Source organism: Ascaphus truei, chromosome 5 (genome assembly GCF_040206685.1).
Source record: "Ascaphus truei isolate aAscTru1 chromosome 5, aAscTru1.hap1, whole genome shotgun sequence".
NCBI classification, from domain to species: Eukaryota; Metazoa; Chordata; class Amphibia; order Anura; family Ascaphidae; genus Ascaphus; species Ascaphus truei.
In genome coordinates, this window is record NC_134487.1 from 170,801,594 (window position 1) to 170,817,616 (window position 16,023).

The following is a 16,023-nucleotide window of genomic DNA, read 5'->3' on the forward strand; positions in this document are numbered from 1 at the left end:
ACTTTTTGTGTGTACAGTCCGTGCTGCTGTGAGCGACAGGCTTGGAAGGTTACTGTGTGTGTGTGAGTCACTGTGTGTGTCTCTCTGTGTCACTGTGTGTTTGTATGTCACTGGGGAAGCTGTGTGTGTGTGTGTGTGTGTATATGAAATTTTTAAAAAAAAAGGACATGCTGTGGGAATAAATTATTTATTAATATTGTGCAGCTTTGATAAATACAGTATATATGCACACACACACACACACACACACACCCACACATACACATATAGCAGACTGAGCGGTAGCGGCGCAAAAACATACTTTTCACAGTCTTCTCCCCTATCGCCCGGCTCCACGCCGTGCGCCCCAAGCATGCAATGGCTGGCTAACCACAGCAAATTATAACTGCCGCAAGCGCCCACTATATTACGGGCCTTATTCGTTATTTGCCCCGCACATGGTATAACCTCACCTCGCAGAGCTGTTTTCCATGTAGATTTCAAAGGGACTTTTTCAAAAAGATCAGCCAAATTTAGAAAAATAATTACTGCTTATTTAGTGTTTTTACCATCAATTTTTACAAAGCCAATGAAGTTGTGGCAGAAATAAAAAAAATATTTAGAGCCCAATCACCAGTGATATATGTATACTGTGTTCAGAAAAAATGCGGCACCTTCTTTTCCATCATCCCTTGCAGAAAAATCACTGCATTTTCATGACCGTTTGAGCAATTATAGGTCTGTCACAGTAGAGTATTACATTTAAGAATGAGTTGATCTAATAAATATTCTTTGGAGTAGGTGGCGGCCTGATGATCAACAAGTGTATACAGTGTAAGGGGGTCACTCTCGGTTCCCCTGATCTTCCCTTGCCCCCTGCCTTACCTCTGTGGCAGTGGGGGAAGGGAACAGCGACTTCTCCCGGTTGGCGCCGCCATCTTGGCAGGCGCCATCGGGGTCCTGGTGCTCGCACATGCACGTAGGGTCGCGCATGCGCAGAGAGCCGCGGCGGCCATCTTAGTACAGAAAGAGAGGAGCGGAAGAGCGCGCGTGGCGCAGAGGGCCCCAATAGTTCGCGCAGGTGCAGGGCTAGGTGGCGGCCATTACATAGTTGCGCAGGCTCAGTGGAGAGTAGCGGCGGCCATTACACATCGCGCACGCGGCCCCAATGACAAAAAGGGCCATGGAGGACTACAGTCCCCAGAATGCACAGAGGCAGACAGGCCACCATGATGCCAGGCAGCCAATAGGGGGCGGAGCTTGTGGCTGACAGGAGAGAGAAGTGGCAGTTGGTGACAGTTGGAGCTGGGAGAAGGGAGGGGAAGGAAGTGTGTAAGGAGCAAGTGGCTTCTTACACTAGGCTAGGTTACCCCCAGGCCCCAGCTAGGCCCAACTCACCAGTATATGTGTGTGACGGGAGCTTTGCGACAGGCTATTAATAATACACCAAAAAAAAAAATATATATATATATATATATATATATATATAGGAAAAAAATGCGCGAACCGCCACAACGCAGATACAGGGACACAGTGATCTCTAGGTAGCAGCCCATTATAGCTATCGCGGGACACGGTGCGGTTCGCGCATGCGCGAAGCGTGACTAGGTTTGCTCTATTTGCTTTATGTGCTACACCAGCCACCGTAGTTGCTTTTGAACAGTCCGATTAGCATATCCAAGATGGCGATGCGTTCCAACACATGCATGCGGGTCACAGCGGCGCGGTTTCGCGGGCAATCTTGTCCTTACACGGGTGAGTTCATTTTATTTTTTGATTAGTATGGGTACATAAGGGAGATCAATAGCATTCACTTATTGCACGGCCCTGAGGAAGGTCACGCTTGATTGATCGAAACGTTGGAGGTGGTGCCATGTTACACTGAATACAGTTTTATTGGACCTACTGGACTGTGTGCTGTCTCGTTTTATCCGGACTCCAATCTGGTAAAATCTACTTTTATATATATATAACTGGGTTGAACTGGGACGAGACTTAGATATGATAAAATATAATTTATTCCTTGATAAAGGTAAACACACCAAATATACAAATAACAGACAAAATATGGACACTCACTTAAGATGGAAATGATGAAACAGTCAAATCTAGACTGGCAGTTCATACAGCAATCTTCATAATCCCAAGGCACGAAAAGCCATGAAAAGACCTTGCATGCAGACATTGCATAGCATTTCTCTCAGCAATCAAGATGGTATAGAAGAACACAGGATAAAGGGTGGACAACCGTTTATAAACCTTTTGTAACCCTATCCTTAACATTAAGTACAGGTGATTGGTTTTCAATTACCTGTAGCCACTCACTAACATGGGAACACATTTTGATACATGCCCCCCAGCTAGTTGGCACATGCTCAGTTGGACTCTGGGGTCTCATTTCTGCAGCCCCCACATTTGCATCAGGAATGCCAGCCAGTCTACTAAACAGAATTTCTGGCAGGATACCCTTTGTTGTAAGGTGTGAAATGGGACACTTATAGCCTGCTCTGGTTTGAGTCATCTCCGCCCTCCTGTAAACAGTGTAGGTGATAAACTCCTTTGAACAGCACTTAAATTCTAGACATTGGGATGCTTTCCCTGACCATCTGCTGCCTTATGGCCAAGGGAATTTCCTCTGGTTCTTGTCCATACCTTGGGACACAGTATTAAAGATAAAACACAAACATATTAAAATATCCAGTTCCGTTGGGTCCAGCGGGTCCAAACTTCCCAGTTCTCAATGCCGGAACTGGGACACCCTATGGTCCAATTTGCGACTTGCTACGACCTTCGGAACCGGAGTTACACAAATACACTTTAAACCGTTTTTCATTTTAATACAAAAATTCCGCTGTAAATGAAATCACAGTTTTTCACTAAATCCCCATTGAAAACAGTGGGCTTCGCCGCCATAGACTTTCAATGGCAAACCGCCGCCGCTGGCGGCTATGGGAATCCGCCGCCATAGACTTTCAACGGTGCCACGCCGCCGTTGAAGTCAATGGGGTTTTTCCGCCATAGCCGGTCAATGGAGATTGGCCGCCATTAAAGTCTATGGGAAAAGTCCCGAACTTTCAAGGGGGTCCATACTCTGTCGGGTTGGTCCAAGAGGGTCAAGGATGGTTCTGCAGCGATGCCGGAGCAGTGACTACAGGTAACCCAAACTCTGGCCCTCTGGACCCTCCGGAACCGGAGATATGGATTCCTAAATTTCAGCTTTTTACACTTAGCCGTTTTCTTGTGCTGTTTCTGCCGCCGCCATTGGAACCTATGGCGCGACCCGCTCTTCTCGGTTCGACCCTTATCGGGGGTCCAGGATTCGGGGACCCGGTTGTGGTCGAGTGGGGGAGGCCTAGGAACTAGGGGCAAAAAGAATTTTATTTCTAGGTGCTCTAGAACTGTTTATTCCCACGCCACTTATCGTTGAACTTGACTGCTAAGTGATCAAAGCTCTCTTATTGAAAAAGTATCCGCTTTGCGGTTTGGACGGCAGCCAACTCGTTCCTGGAAAGGGCCGTCGAGGAACCTCCATTGAAGTCAATGGGCCCATTGACTTACAATGGGAAACCTCCGCTCCTCCTCTTGGACGCCACCTGCTGGTCTTCACAGGAAACAGGACCAAAACAGCAAGATTCGCCATTAGAATGCATTGAGCCCTAATGGCGGCCTATGGGACCCTGCAAAATGGTGCCCGAAAAGGCGGGAAAATTACACAAAGGGCTATAATAATTAAAGAACTATTAACCCTTGTACTCCCGGATGGATCCTAGTGTGTGTGTGATGCAGACACTGATATAACAATAAAATATGGGAACAGGGGGATATACCTTTTCATATTATAACAAGGGTTAAATCACATTTCTGGACCTCAGTTAACCCCTTGTCTCCCTGGTGAGGTCAGGGGATGGCCAAATGGGGTGCAACCCCTTTAATACCGGGCCACCCCCTTTCGATCGTCACAATGTGTAGCTGCTGTATAGGGAAGGCCCTAAGGTAGGGACTTTACCCTTTTAGCAGTAGCTTAGTTAGTGAGACAGACACTGCTGCTTGCTCTGACAAGGAGGGAGCAGTGTGACAAGTGTGTCTGGGATCAGACCTGCATCACTCAAGATAGAGACTATCTGCTGTGGTGATATCTGGACTGGGAGAGGACGCCATTGCTGCGGATTCAGCGTTGGACGCAGACGTGTCCTTTCTTGTTGTTGCTGTACCCGGGCGCAGGAACCCCGGGCAGGTATTTCTACAAGTGCACCAACTGTAACCTACATACCGGTTTACTTACAGGCGCTGATCACGCCTAGTAGGTGGGTTGCTGGACTATTGGGACACTTGGGTATAGTGGTGTAAGGTTATAGCCCAGTTAGGGGCCAGGTTATAGCTGCCAGCTAGTGGTAGAGGGTGACACGGCTGTGTTGCTACATGTGATGTGATGTGATGTTATTGTTTTGCCCATTTAGTAAACAGTTACATATATATACTTCATTGTATGTGTTTCCTATTTGTGGGTCCTGTGTCAGGGGTCATTCTATACACCTGGAATCCCTGCACAGGTGGAGGCGCTGTAAGCATACGTTCCAGGATACACCCCAGGCTCCCAGTGGCAGAGGTTCAGGCCTCCTGTGAGCCTAACAGGTATTGCACCACACTGGTAACAGATGTAGATTTCCCCACACGGTCCCTATCTGCGATTGGGGGGGGGGGGGGAACCGTTACAACAAGGACACTCACTGTAAGTACACTCACGAGTAAGGACATATCGGCCAATAGGCAAACGGCAGCTCGCGCATGCGACTGGCAGCACGTCCTGAACAGCAATACCGGCTCCCTACCTGTACTAAAGCTGTGCGCAAAGGGGGAGACTATACAGCCAGTTACAAAATGTGTTATTTACATCAGTTCTGCACGTATATAACGATTGCAGTACAGTACATGCATCAATAAGTGGGAAAAGGTAGTGCTTCACTTTAAGTACATTTTCGCTTTACATACAAGCTCTGGACTCATTGCGTACGTTAATGCGGGGTATGCCTGTAGTTACAAAATGGTGTTTGGTGAGGAAGATAAGTACGTTACAAAGTGCATGAGATAATTCCTGCTGTATGGTCCAACACGCTTACAATAAATGGTCCCCAGGAAGGACGATTGATGGGAGGACTGCAGAAACGTATTCATAAAACAACGATTCGTTCAGGAGTGGGGGGCAGCAGGGGATCCACGCGTTCTCAATGATGCGATCAGACCGCGGCGTTCTCCTCTTCGGGGAGGTGACTGCACCTAGCTCCTTTCTCTTAGCTGCGACATGTAAACTGTGATGGCAGAGGGAGAGCGCGAGAGCCTCGAAGTACCTGCATCTCCTCCTGTGCTCCGGTGATGACGCATCGCCATGACAACGTGACACTGCAGGAGGAGAGGTCGGCTCCGGATAAGATACCCCCGCATACTCCCACTGTACCCGGGCCCTGCCAATGTCCTAGCAGGCCCTGGTTTCAGCAGCGGGAGGACATGTTTAACACACTCTTTGAACTCATTTTAAAGTTGGCGTTTCAGATGACACCAGTTTAACACATTTACGAGCTACCAAGAAAAAACTCCCATTTCTCGGTTAATGAACATGAACGCACCACAATGTATCTGGTATTTGTTGACATAATACAGTGACATCAATTTAGCTAACATCAGTTATTTGTCTACGTTGTGCTTCTTATATAGTGTTGATCTACATAACAGGCCTATAACGGTGCACATATTCATGGAGTGGAGCGAGAAGTATATAAAATAAAGGAAAAGGAAAGGGGTCCCTTTTTTTTTTTCCCCCTGAACACGGATCTCTATCTCTATCCTTTTCCTCATCAAGATGGAAGTGTATAGAGATACTCTGCATCATTATACAGTGCAGCATGTTTATTATCGAGGTGGAAGTGTATAGAGATACTCTGCATCATTATACAGTGCAGCATGTTTATTATCGAGGTGGAAGTGCATAGAGATACTCTGCATCATTATACAGTGCAGCATGTTTATTATCGAGGTGGAAGTGTATAGAGATACTCTGCATCATTATACAGTGCAGCATGTTTATTATCGGTGTAGAAGTTTATAGAAATAGTAACAAAATAGAATAGTGACAAAAACCCTCCACAGCAAAGCATATAGCAAATGGAAATATTACTGTGTGCTCATTTGCATGTCTTAGACAGGTCTGCAACCCTGTCTTTCACCATTGTCACCCAGCACACAGTGCTTCTACTGCAGCAAGGGATTCACCACTCCGCTGGCTTGCGATGGGATCCTCTTCCTCCGGTCTCATCTCCGGCTGTTCCTCTGACACACTGGGAGTCGCCACGGCCGTGGGACCGCTGAAAAGCTGTACAATGCAGCAAGCATAAGCTTATAGAGGTCCATGTCAAAATGGATTTGAAGCAAAAGGTGGCAGCTCGTTTGCATGTCATTTCCCAGAACCCCTTGCTGCAGTGGAAGCACTGTATGCTGGGTGATAATGGTGAAAGGCAGGGCTGCAGACCTGTCTAAGACGTGCAAATGAGCATACAGTAATATTTCATATATATATATATATCCCATAAATACTATTCTATATATACACCCACACGCACATATACACACATATACATACACACCAATTAGATGTCTGCAGTAGATTATTGTCCTGGAACAGGATTATTTTATTCCTGTGTCATTTGCAGCTCACAGACAGTTGCTGTCTCCTTAGTTCAGCTGCCTGTATTTCCTCTGTCCCAGCAGCTAGCTGCATGTGAGAAGGCTACATTGTATCATTATTTCCTTGCACAGCTCTAGTTAGTGAGTTGCTATAGCAACCTGGGCCTTTCTTATAGAATGGGCTATTCTATTCCCCCCCCTGTCCCCGCTGACAGTTAGTTCAGTCCCATACCTTTCCTGTGTGACACTTAGCCCTCACTTCCTTTCCACCCAGGACACTGAGTGAGTACAGTACCTGCTATTAGCCCCAGCAAGGCCTTCCTGTTTTTACACTCTTACCTTGATACACAGCACTTCAGATAGAGAAGCACTCTCTACCCACACTACATCTGCAAGTACCTTTCATCCTGTGACTTTCCTTCAATAAAACTAAGACAGACAAAAGGACAAAGGAACTTGTGCTTTGGAAGAGGGAAGGCATGAGTTAAGCTAATTGGAATTATTCATACCTCACACGTGACCCTGGTTCCAGGATAATTATTGCTTTTTGTTTTCTTATATCCTCAAGTAACCCATATGTTTTTACAATAACTCCTCTTTCAGTTGAGAACGATTCAGAGAGTGGATCAAAGGTTATGATTGCTCATACAAGAACTGGTGCGTGTGCGTGTTCCCTACGTGTCCTAACAGAGCCCTGGGATTGCTACATTCACCAAAGGGCACACCCAGCAGCAGTACAGCATGAGTAACACCCAACGTCACCAATGCCATACTGATCCCCCCCCCCTCCGCCCCCCTGCATCATACAAACAGGAAAGGCGTGGGAAGCGCAGGAAAAGGGAGGGGGGTGGAGGTGCAGGACCCCTAAAATTCTAATCATCGTTTCACAATCCTAAAATAGCTCTGTATAAATGTCAGGGAAACTCCATCCTTAAAGATAACCGTCCCATTCTGCGCCAGAGGGTCCAGTGATGTACTGGAGCAGGAGTGGACAACTCCAGTCCTCGCGGGCCACCAACGGGTCAGGTTTTAAGGATATCCCTGCTTCAGCACAGGGACAAGCGTTGATTGAGCCACCTGTGCTGAAGCAGGGATATCCTGAATACCTGACCTGTTGGTTGCCTTTGAGGGCTGGAGTTGACTACCCCTGGATTAGAGGCTCCGGGCACCCAGCCTGTTCTCTCGGTCACTGTCTCCCTGACTCGGTGCCACACTGATGGGGGAGGGGGGCATATGTAAGGGGCCTCTCAAATCATTATTTTACATTCCTATTCCTCTGAGATTTGAAATTGGTGATTTGGGTGAAAACGAGCGAAATAACGAGTTGTGGAAAAAGGAGCGGGTGGGGATCAGGTGTCAAAGTTGGACGGAGAATTTTAATTATGAATTGAAAACATTAACCCTATTGCTGGCAGCTGTAATGTGCAGGTCGTCAGTCAAAGGGTTAATCAGGCAAAAGTAAGGTTGAAATAATAATAAAAATAAATAAAAAAAACTCCTGGACAAATGTTAGTTGGAGGCGCTCCCGTTTAATTACAATCTATATAACGTGACGCTGTGGGACTGTATATAATGTGACACTGTGGGACTGTATATAATGTGACGCTGTGGGACTGTGTATAATGTGACGCTGTGGGACGGTATATAATGTTACTCTGTGTGACTGTATATAATGTGACGCTGTGGGACGGTATATAATGTTACTCTGTGTGACTGTATATAATGTGACGCTGTGTGACTGTATATAATGTGACGCTGTGGGACTGTATATAACGTGACGCTGTGGGACTGTATATAACGTGACGCTGTGGGACTGTATATAACGTGACGCTGTGGGACTGTATATAATGTTACTCTGTGACTGTATATAATGTTACGCTGTGTGACTGTATATAATGTTACACAGTGTGACTGTATATAATGTGACGCTGTGGGACTGTATATAACGTGACGCTGTGGGACTGTATACAGGCATACCCCGCATTAACGTACGCAATGGGACCGGAGCATGTATGTAAAGCGAAAATGTACTTAAAGTGAAGCACCACCTTTTTTCCACTTATCGATGCATGTACTGTACGGCAACATCATATACTGTACGTGCATAACTGATGTAAATAACACATTTGTAACAGGCTCTATAGTCTCCCTGCTTGCGCACAGTTTCGGTACGGGTAGGGAGCTGCTATTCCTGTTCAGGACGTGCTGACAGGCGCATGCGCGAGCTGCTGTTTGCCTATTGGGCGATATGTCCTTACTCGCGAGTGTACTTAAAGTGAGTGTCCTTAAAGCGGGGTATGCCTGTATAATGTTACTCTGTGTGACTGTATATAATGTGACGCTGTGGGACTGTGTATAATGTTACTCTGTGACTGTATATAATGTAACGCTGTGTGACTATATATAATGTTACGCTGTGGGACTGTATATAATGTGACGCTATGGGACGGTATATAATGTGCCGCTGTGGGACTGTATATAATGTGACGCTATGGGACGGTATATAATGTGCCGCTGTGGGACTGTATATAATGTTACTCTGTGACTGTATATAATGTTACGCTGTGTGACTGTATATAATGTGATACTGTGTATAATGTGACGCTGTGGGACTGTGTATAATGTTACTCTGTGACTGTATATAATGTAACGCTGTGTGACTATATATAATGTTACGCTGTGGGACTGTATATAATGTGACGCTATGGGACGGTATATAATGTGCCGCTGTGGGACTGTATATAATGTGACGCTGTGGGACTGTATATAATGTGACGCTGTGGGGCTGTATATAATGTGTCGCTGTGGGGCTGTATATAATGTTACACAGTGTGACTGTATATAATGTGACGCTGTGGGACTGTATATAATGTGACGCTGTGGGACGGTATATAATGTGACGCTGTGGGACGGTATATAATGTGGCGCTGTGGGACGGTATATAATGTGACGCTGTGGGACGGTATATAATGTGGCGCTGTGGGATGGTATATAATGTGGCGCTGTGGGACGGTATATAATGTGACGCTGTGGGACGGTATATAATGTGACGCTGTGGGACGGTATATAATGTGGCGCTGTGGGACGGTATATAATGTGACGCTGTGGGACGGTATATAATGTGACGCTGTGGGACGGTATATAATGTGGCGCTGTGGGACTATATATAACGTGACGCTGTGGGACTGTATATAATGTTACTCTGTGTGACTGTATATAATGTGACGCTGTGGGACTGTATATAATGTTGCGCTGTGTGACTGTATATAATGTGACGCTGTGGGACTGTATATAATGTGACGATGTTGGACTGTATATAATGTGACGATGTGGGACTATATATAACGTGACGCTGTGGGACTGTATATGATGTTACTCTGTGTGACTGTATATAATGTTACACAGTGTGACTGTATATAATGTGACGCTGTGGGACTGTATATAACGTGACGCTGTGGGACTGTATATAACGTGACGCTGTGGGACTGTATATAATGTTACACAGTGTGACTGTATATAATGTGACGCTGTGGGACTGTATATAACGTGACGCTGTGGGACTGTATATAATGTTACACAGTGTGACTGTATATAATGTGACGCTGTGGGACTGTATATAACGTGACGCTGTGGGACTGTATATAATGTTACTCTGTGACTGTATATAATGTTACGCTGTGTGACTGTATATAATGTTACACATTGTGACTGTATATAATGTGACGCTGTGGGACTATATATAACGTGACGCTGTGGGACTGTATATAATGTGACACTGTGTATAATGTGACGCTGTGGGACTGTATATAATGTTACTCTGTGTGACTGTATATAACGTGACGCTGTGGGACTGTATATAATGTTACTCTGTGTGACTGTATATAATGTGACGCTGTGGGACTGTGTATAATGTTACTCTGTGACTGTATATAATGTAACGCTGTGTGACTATATATATAATGTTACGCTGTGGGACTGTATATAATGTGACGCTATGGGACGGTATATAATGTGCCGCTGTGGGACTGTATATAATGTGACGCTATGGGACGGTATATAATGTGCCGCTGTGGGACTGTATATAATGTTACTCTGTGACTGTATATAATGTTACGCTGTGTGACTGTATATAATGTGATACTGTGTATAATGTGACGCTGTGGGACTGTATATAATGTTACGCTGTGGGACTGTATATAATGTGACGCTGTGGGACTGTATATAATGTTACGCTGTGGGGCTGTATATAATGTGTCGCTGTGGGGCTGTATATAATGTTACACAGTGTGACTGTATATAATGTGACGCTGTGGGACTGTATATGATGTGGGACTATATATAATGTGACGCTGTGGGACTGTATATAATGTTACTCTGTGGGACTGTATATAATGTGACACTGTGTATAATGTGACACTGTGGGACGGTATATAATGTTACGCTGTGGGACGGTATATAATGTGACGCTGTGGGACGGTATATAATGTGGCGCTGTGGGATGGTATATAATGTGGCGCTGTGGGACGGTATATAATGTGACGCTGTGGGACGGTATATAATGTGACGCTGTGGGACGGTATATAATGTGGCGCTGTGGGACGGTATATAATGTGACGCTGTGGGACGGTATATAATGTGACGCTGTGGGACGGTATATAATGTGGCGCTGTGGGACTATATATAACGTGACGCTGTGGGACTGTATATAATGTTACTCTGTGTGACTGTATATAATGTGACGCTGTGGGACTGTATATAATGTTACGCTGTGTGACTGTATATAATGTGACACTGTGTATAATGTGACGCTGTGGGACTGTATATAATGTTACGCTGTGTGACTGTATATAATGTGACGCTGTGGGACTGTATATAATGTGACGATGTTGGACTGTATATAATGTGACGATGTGGGACTATATATAACGTGACGCTGTGGGACTGTATATGATGTTACTCTGTGTGACTGTATATAATGTTACACAGTGTGACTGTATATAATGTGACGCTGTGGGACTGTATATAACGTGACGCTGTGGGACTGTATATAATGTTACACAGTGTGACTGTATATAATGTGACGCTGTGGGACTGTATATAACGTGACGCTGTGGGACTGTATATAATGTTACACAGTGTGACTGTATATAATGTGACGCTGTGGGACTGTATATAACGTGACGCTGTGGGACTGTATATAATGTTACTCTGTGACTGTATATAATGTTACGCTGTGTGACTGTATATAATGTTACACATTGTGACTGTATATAATGTGACGCTGTGGGACTATATATAACGTGACGCTGTGGGACTGTATATAATGTTACGCTGTGTGACTGTATATAATGTGACACTGTGTATAATGTGACGCTGTGGGACTGTATATAATGTTACTCTGTGTGACTGTATATAACGTGACGCTGTGGGACTGTATATAATGTTACTCTGTGTGACTGTATATAATGTGACGCTGTGGGACTGTGTATAATGTTACTCTGTGACTGTATATAATGTAACGCTGTGTGACTATATATATAATGTTACGCTGTGGGACTGTATATAATGTGACGCTATGGGACGGTATATAATGTGCCGCTGTGGGACTGTATATAATGTGACGCTACGGGACGGTATATAATGTGCCGCTGTGGGACTGTATATAATGTTACTCTGTGACTGTATATAATGTTACGCTGTGTGACTGTATATAATGTGATACTGTGTATAATGTGACGCTGTGGGACTGTATATAATGTTACGCTGTGGGACTGTATATAATGTGACGCTGTGGGACTGTATATAATGTTACGCTGTGGGGCTGTATATAATGTGTCGCTGTGGGGCTGTATATAATGTTACACAGTGTGACTGTATATAATGTGACGCTGTGGGACTGTATATAATGTGACGCTGTGGGACGGTATATAATGTGACGCTGTGGGATGGTATATAATGTGGCGCTGTGGGACGGTATATAACGTGACGCTGTGGGACGGTATATAATGTGGCGCTGTGGGACGGTATATAATGTGGCGCTGTGGGACGGTATATAATGTGACGCTGTGGGACGGTATATAATGTGACGCTGTGGGACGGTATATAATGTGGCGCTGTGGGACGGTATATAATGTGACGCTGTGGGACGGTATATAATGTGACGCTGTGGGACGGTATATAATGTGGTGCTGTGGGACGGTATATAATGTGACGCTGTGGGACGGTATATAATGTGACGCTGTGGGACGGTATATAATGTGGCGCTGTGGGACTATATATAACGTGACGCTGTGGGACTGTATATAATGTTACTCTGTGTGACTGTATATAATGTGACGCTGTGAGACTGTATATAATGTTACGCTGTGTGACTGTATATAATGTGACACTGTGTATAATGTGACGCTGTGGGACTGTATATAATGTTACGCTGTGTGACTGTATATAATGTGACACTGTGGGACTGTATATAATGTGACGATGTGGGACTATATATAACGTGACGCTGTGGGACTGTATATAATGTTACTCTGTGGGACTGTATATAATGTGACACTGTGGGACGGTATATAATGTTACGCTGTGGGACGGTATATAATGTGACGCTGTGGGACGGTATATAATGTGACGCTGTGGGACGGTATATAATGTGACGCTGTGGGACGGTATATAATGTGGCGCTGTGGGACTATATATAACGTGACGCTGTGGGACTGTATATAATGTTACGCTGTGTGACTGTATATAATGTGACACTGTGTATAATGTGACGCTGTGGGACTGTATATAATGTTACGCTGTGTGACTGTATATAATGTGACGCTGTGGGACTGTATATAATGTGACGATGTGGGACTATATATAACGTGACGCTGTGGGACTGTATATAATGTGACGATGTGGGACTGTATATAATGTGACACTGTGTATAATGTGACACTGTGGGACGGTATATAATGTGACGCTGTGGGACGGTATATAATGTGACGCTGTGGGACGGTATATAATGTGACGCTGTGGGACGGTATATAATGTGGCGCTGTGGGACTATATATAACGTGACGCTGTGGGACTGTATATAATGTTACTCTGTGTGACTGTATATAATGTGACGCTGTGGGACTGTATATAATGTTACGCTGTGTGACTGTATATAATGTGACACTGTGTATAATGTGACGCTGTGGGACTGTATATAATGTTACGCTGTGTGACTGTATATAATGTGACGCTGTGGGACTGTATATAATGTGACGATGTGGGACTATATATAACGTGACGCTGTGGGACTGTATATAATGTTACTCTGTGGGACTGTATATAATGTGACACTGTGTATAATGTGACACTGTGGGACGGTATATAATGTTACGCTGTGGGACGGTATATAATGTGACGCTGTGGGACGGTATATAATGTGGCGCTGTGGGACTATATATAACGTGACGCTGTGGGACTGTATATAATGTTACGCTGTGGGACTGTATATAATGTGACACTGTGTATAATGTGACACTGTGGATGGTATATAATGTTATATACATGTGACGTATATACATGTCACATATATACACTGTATATAATGTGACACTGTGGGATGGTATATAATGTTACGCTGTGGGACGGTATATAATGTGACGCTGTGGGACGGTATATAATGTGACGCTGTGGAACGGTATATAATGTGACGCTGTGGGACGGTATATAATGTGACGCTGTGGGACGGTATATAATGTGACGCTGTGGGACGGTATATAATGTGGCGCTGTGGGACTATATATAACGTGACGCTGTGGGACTGTATATAATGTTACTCTGTGTGACTGTATATAATGTGACACTGTGTATAATGTGACGCTGTGGGACTGTATATAATGTTATGCTGTGAGACTGTATATAATGTGACGCTGTGGGACTGTGTATATTGTAACGCTGTGGGACTGTGTATAATGTGACGCTGTGGGACTGTATATAGTGTTATGCTGTGAGACTGTATATAATGTGACGTTGTGGGACTGTGTATAATGTGACGCTGTGGGACTGTATATAATGTTACACTGTGTGACTGTATATAATGTGAAGATGTGGGACTATATATAACGTGACGCTGTGGGACTGTATATAATGTTACTCTGTGTGACTGTATATAATGTGACGCTGTGGGACTGTATATAATGTGACACTGTGTATAATGTGACGCTGTGGGACTGTATATAATGTGACGCTGTGGGACTGTATATAATGTGGCGCTGTGGGACTGTATATAATGTGTGAAGGGATGGGGGAGCACAGCGTAAGGAATGGTGGAGTATGGTTGTGTTATCTCCCTATGATGTTCAGTGGCGTCCTGACACCCTTGGAGTGAGTGTCCTCAGAAGGAGGTTTGTGCTCCTAAGAGGTGGGTTAAGACTTAGGTGGGTGAACCGAGTCTATGGATGTAACATGTATGCAAAGTAAATCAATAAAAGGAAAACTTACACGGCCTTGTGTAAGTTGTATCCCATCAAGGTTTCTTTTGCAGTCTTGTCCTCCTTCTGGATGATCCTTCCTGTTTCGTTATGGTCTTCTCTTTCTGTCCCTTCTTCTTGCTGTGATCTTGATGTTTGTCGTTGGACGAATCCTCACATTGGTTCTCCTCTCATATGGGTGTAAACATAGGTGAGAAGGTAGTTAGACACATACGCATACAAATATCAATTTGAAGGGGGGCAATGAGACAGTATCATCAGATGTATCGGTATAAGATGATTATTATTCACTCACACGGCCTAATGTGAGTGGTGACTCATACTGGTATCTTGCAAGCACCCGTGTAGTTCACAGGTCTACAGTTCAAAGGTCCCTTACAGGTCAAAGACAGAGGGATGGTGGGGGGAAGGTATATCAATAAATCAAAATACTCACACGGGCCAGTGTGAGTACACACTGATAATGGTATCTTGGAGGCTCCAAAAGGTGATGGAAAAACCCCTAGGGGCTAGGTCCAGATAGCGAGGCACTAATAGGACACTAAGCACAGGGGTAATAAATTTTATTTGAACAAACTAGCATACACTAGTGAACAGGTACATATATAATGAATTAAAAATTAAAACCAAGGAGCATCTAATGCTTCTGGGGGGATAGAAAAAAGGGGCAGCTAGGGGAAACAGACGGTGGTTAGTGGATGAAAGTCTCTGTACTCCGCGTCCGGATTGAGGGATTCCACAGCACCTCCGGTTCCTCTCAGATTGCTGCAGGCTATGGTTCCAAGTAGAAGAGCTACGCGTTTCGCCCTGAACAGGGCTTCCTCAGGCTCGTATAAAGTGATACTTTACTTTACTTTACTTTATACGAGCCTGAGGAAGCCCTGTTCAGGGCGAAACGCGT

The 16,023-nt window shown here is 44.7% G+C and overlaps 1 protein-coding gene across 8 annotated transcripts in view; it reads left to right on the top strand.

Moving 5' to 3' along the window:
* The first annotated feature begins 1,287 nt into the window (after positions 1-1,287).
* Positions 1,288-16,023, top strand: part of DDHD2 (DDHD domain containing 2) — a 79,153-nt gene continuing 64,417 nt past the window's right edge. For 7 of the 8 annotated variants that reach the window (XM_075601233.1, XM_075601225.1, XM_075601229.1 and 4 more), the window contains exon 1: positions 1,288-1,925. The gene's annotated coding sequence lies outside the window, so the exon portion shown is untranslated. The remainder of the gene's footprint in view (positions 1,926-16,023) is intronic. The other variant, XM_075601227.1, reaches the window with a different exon arrangement.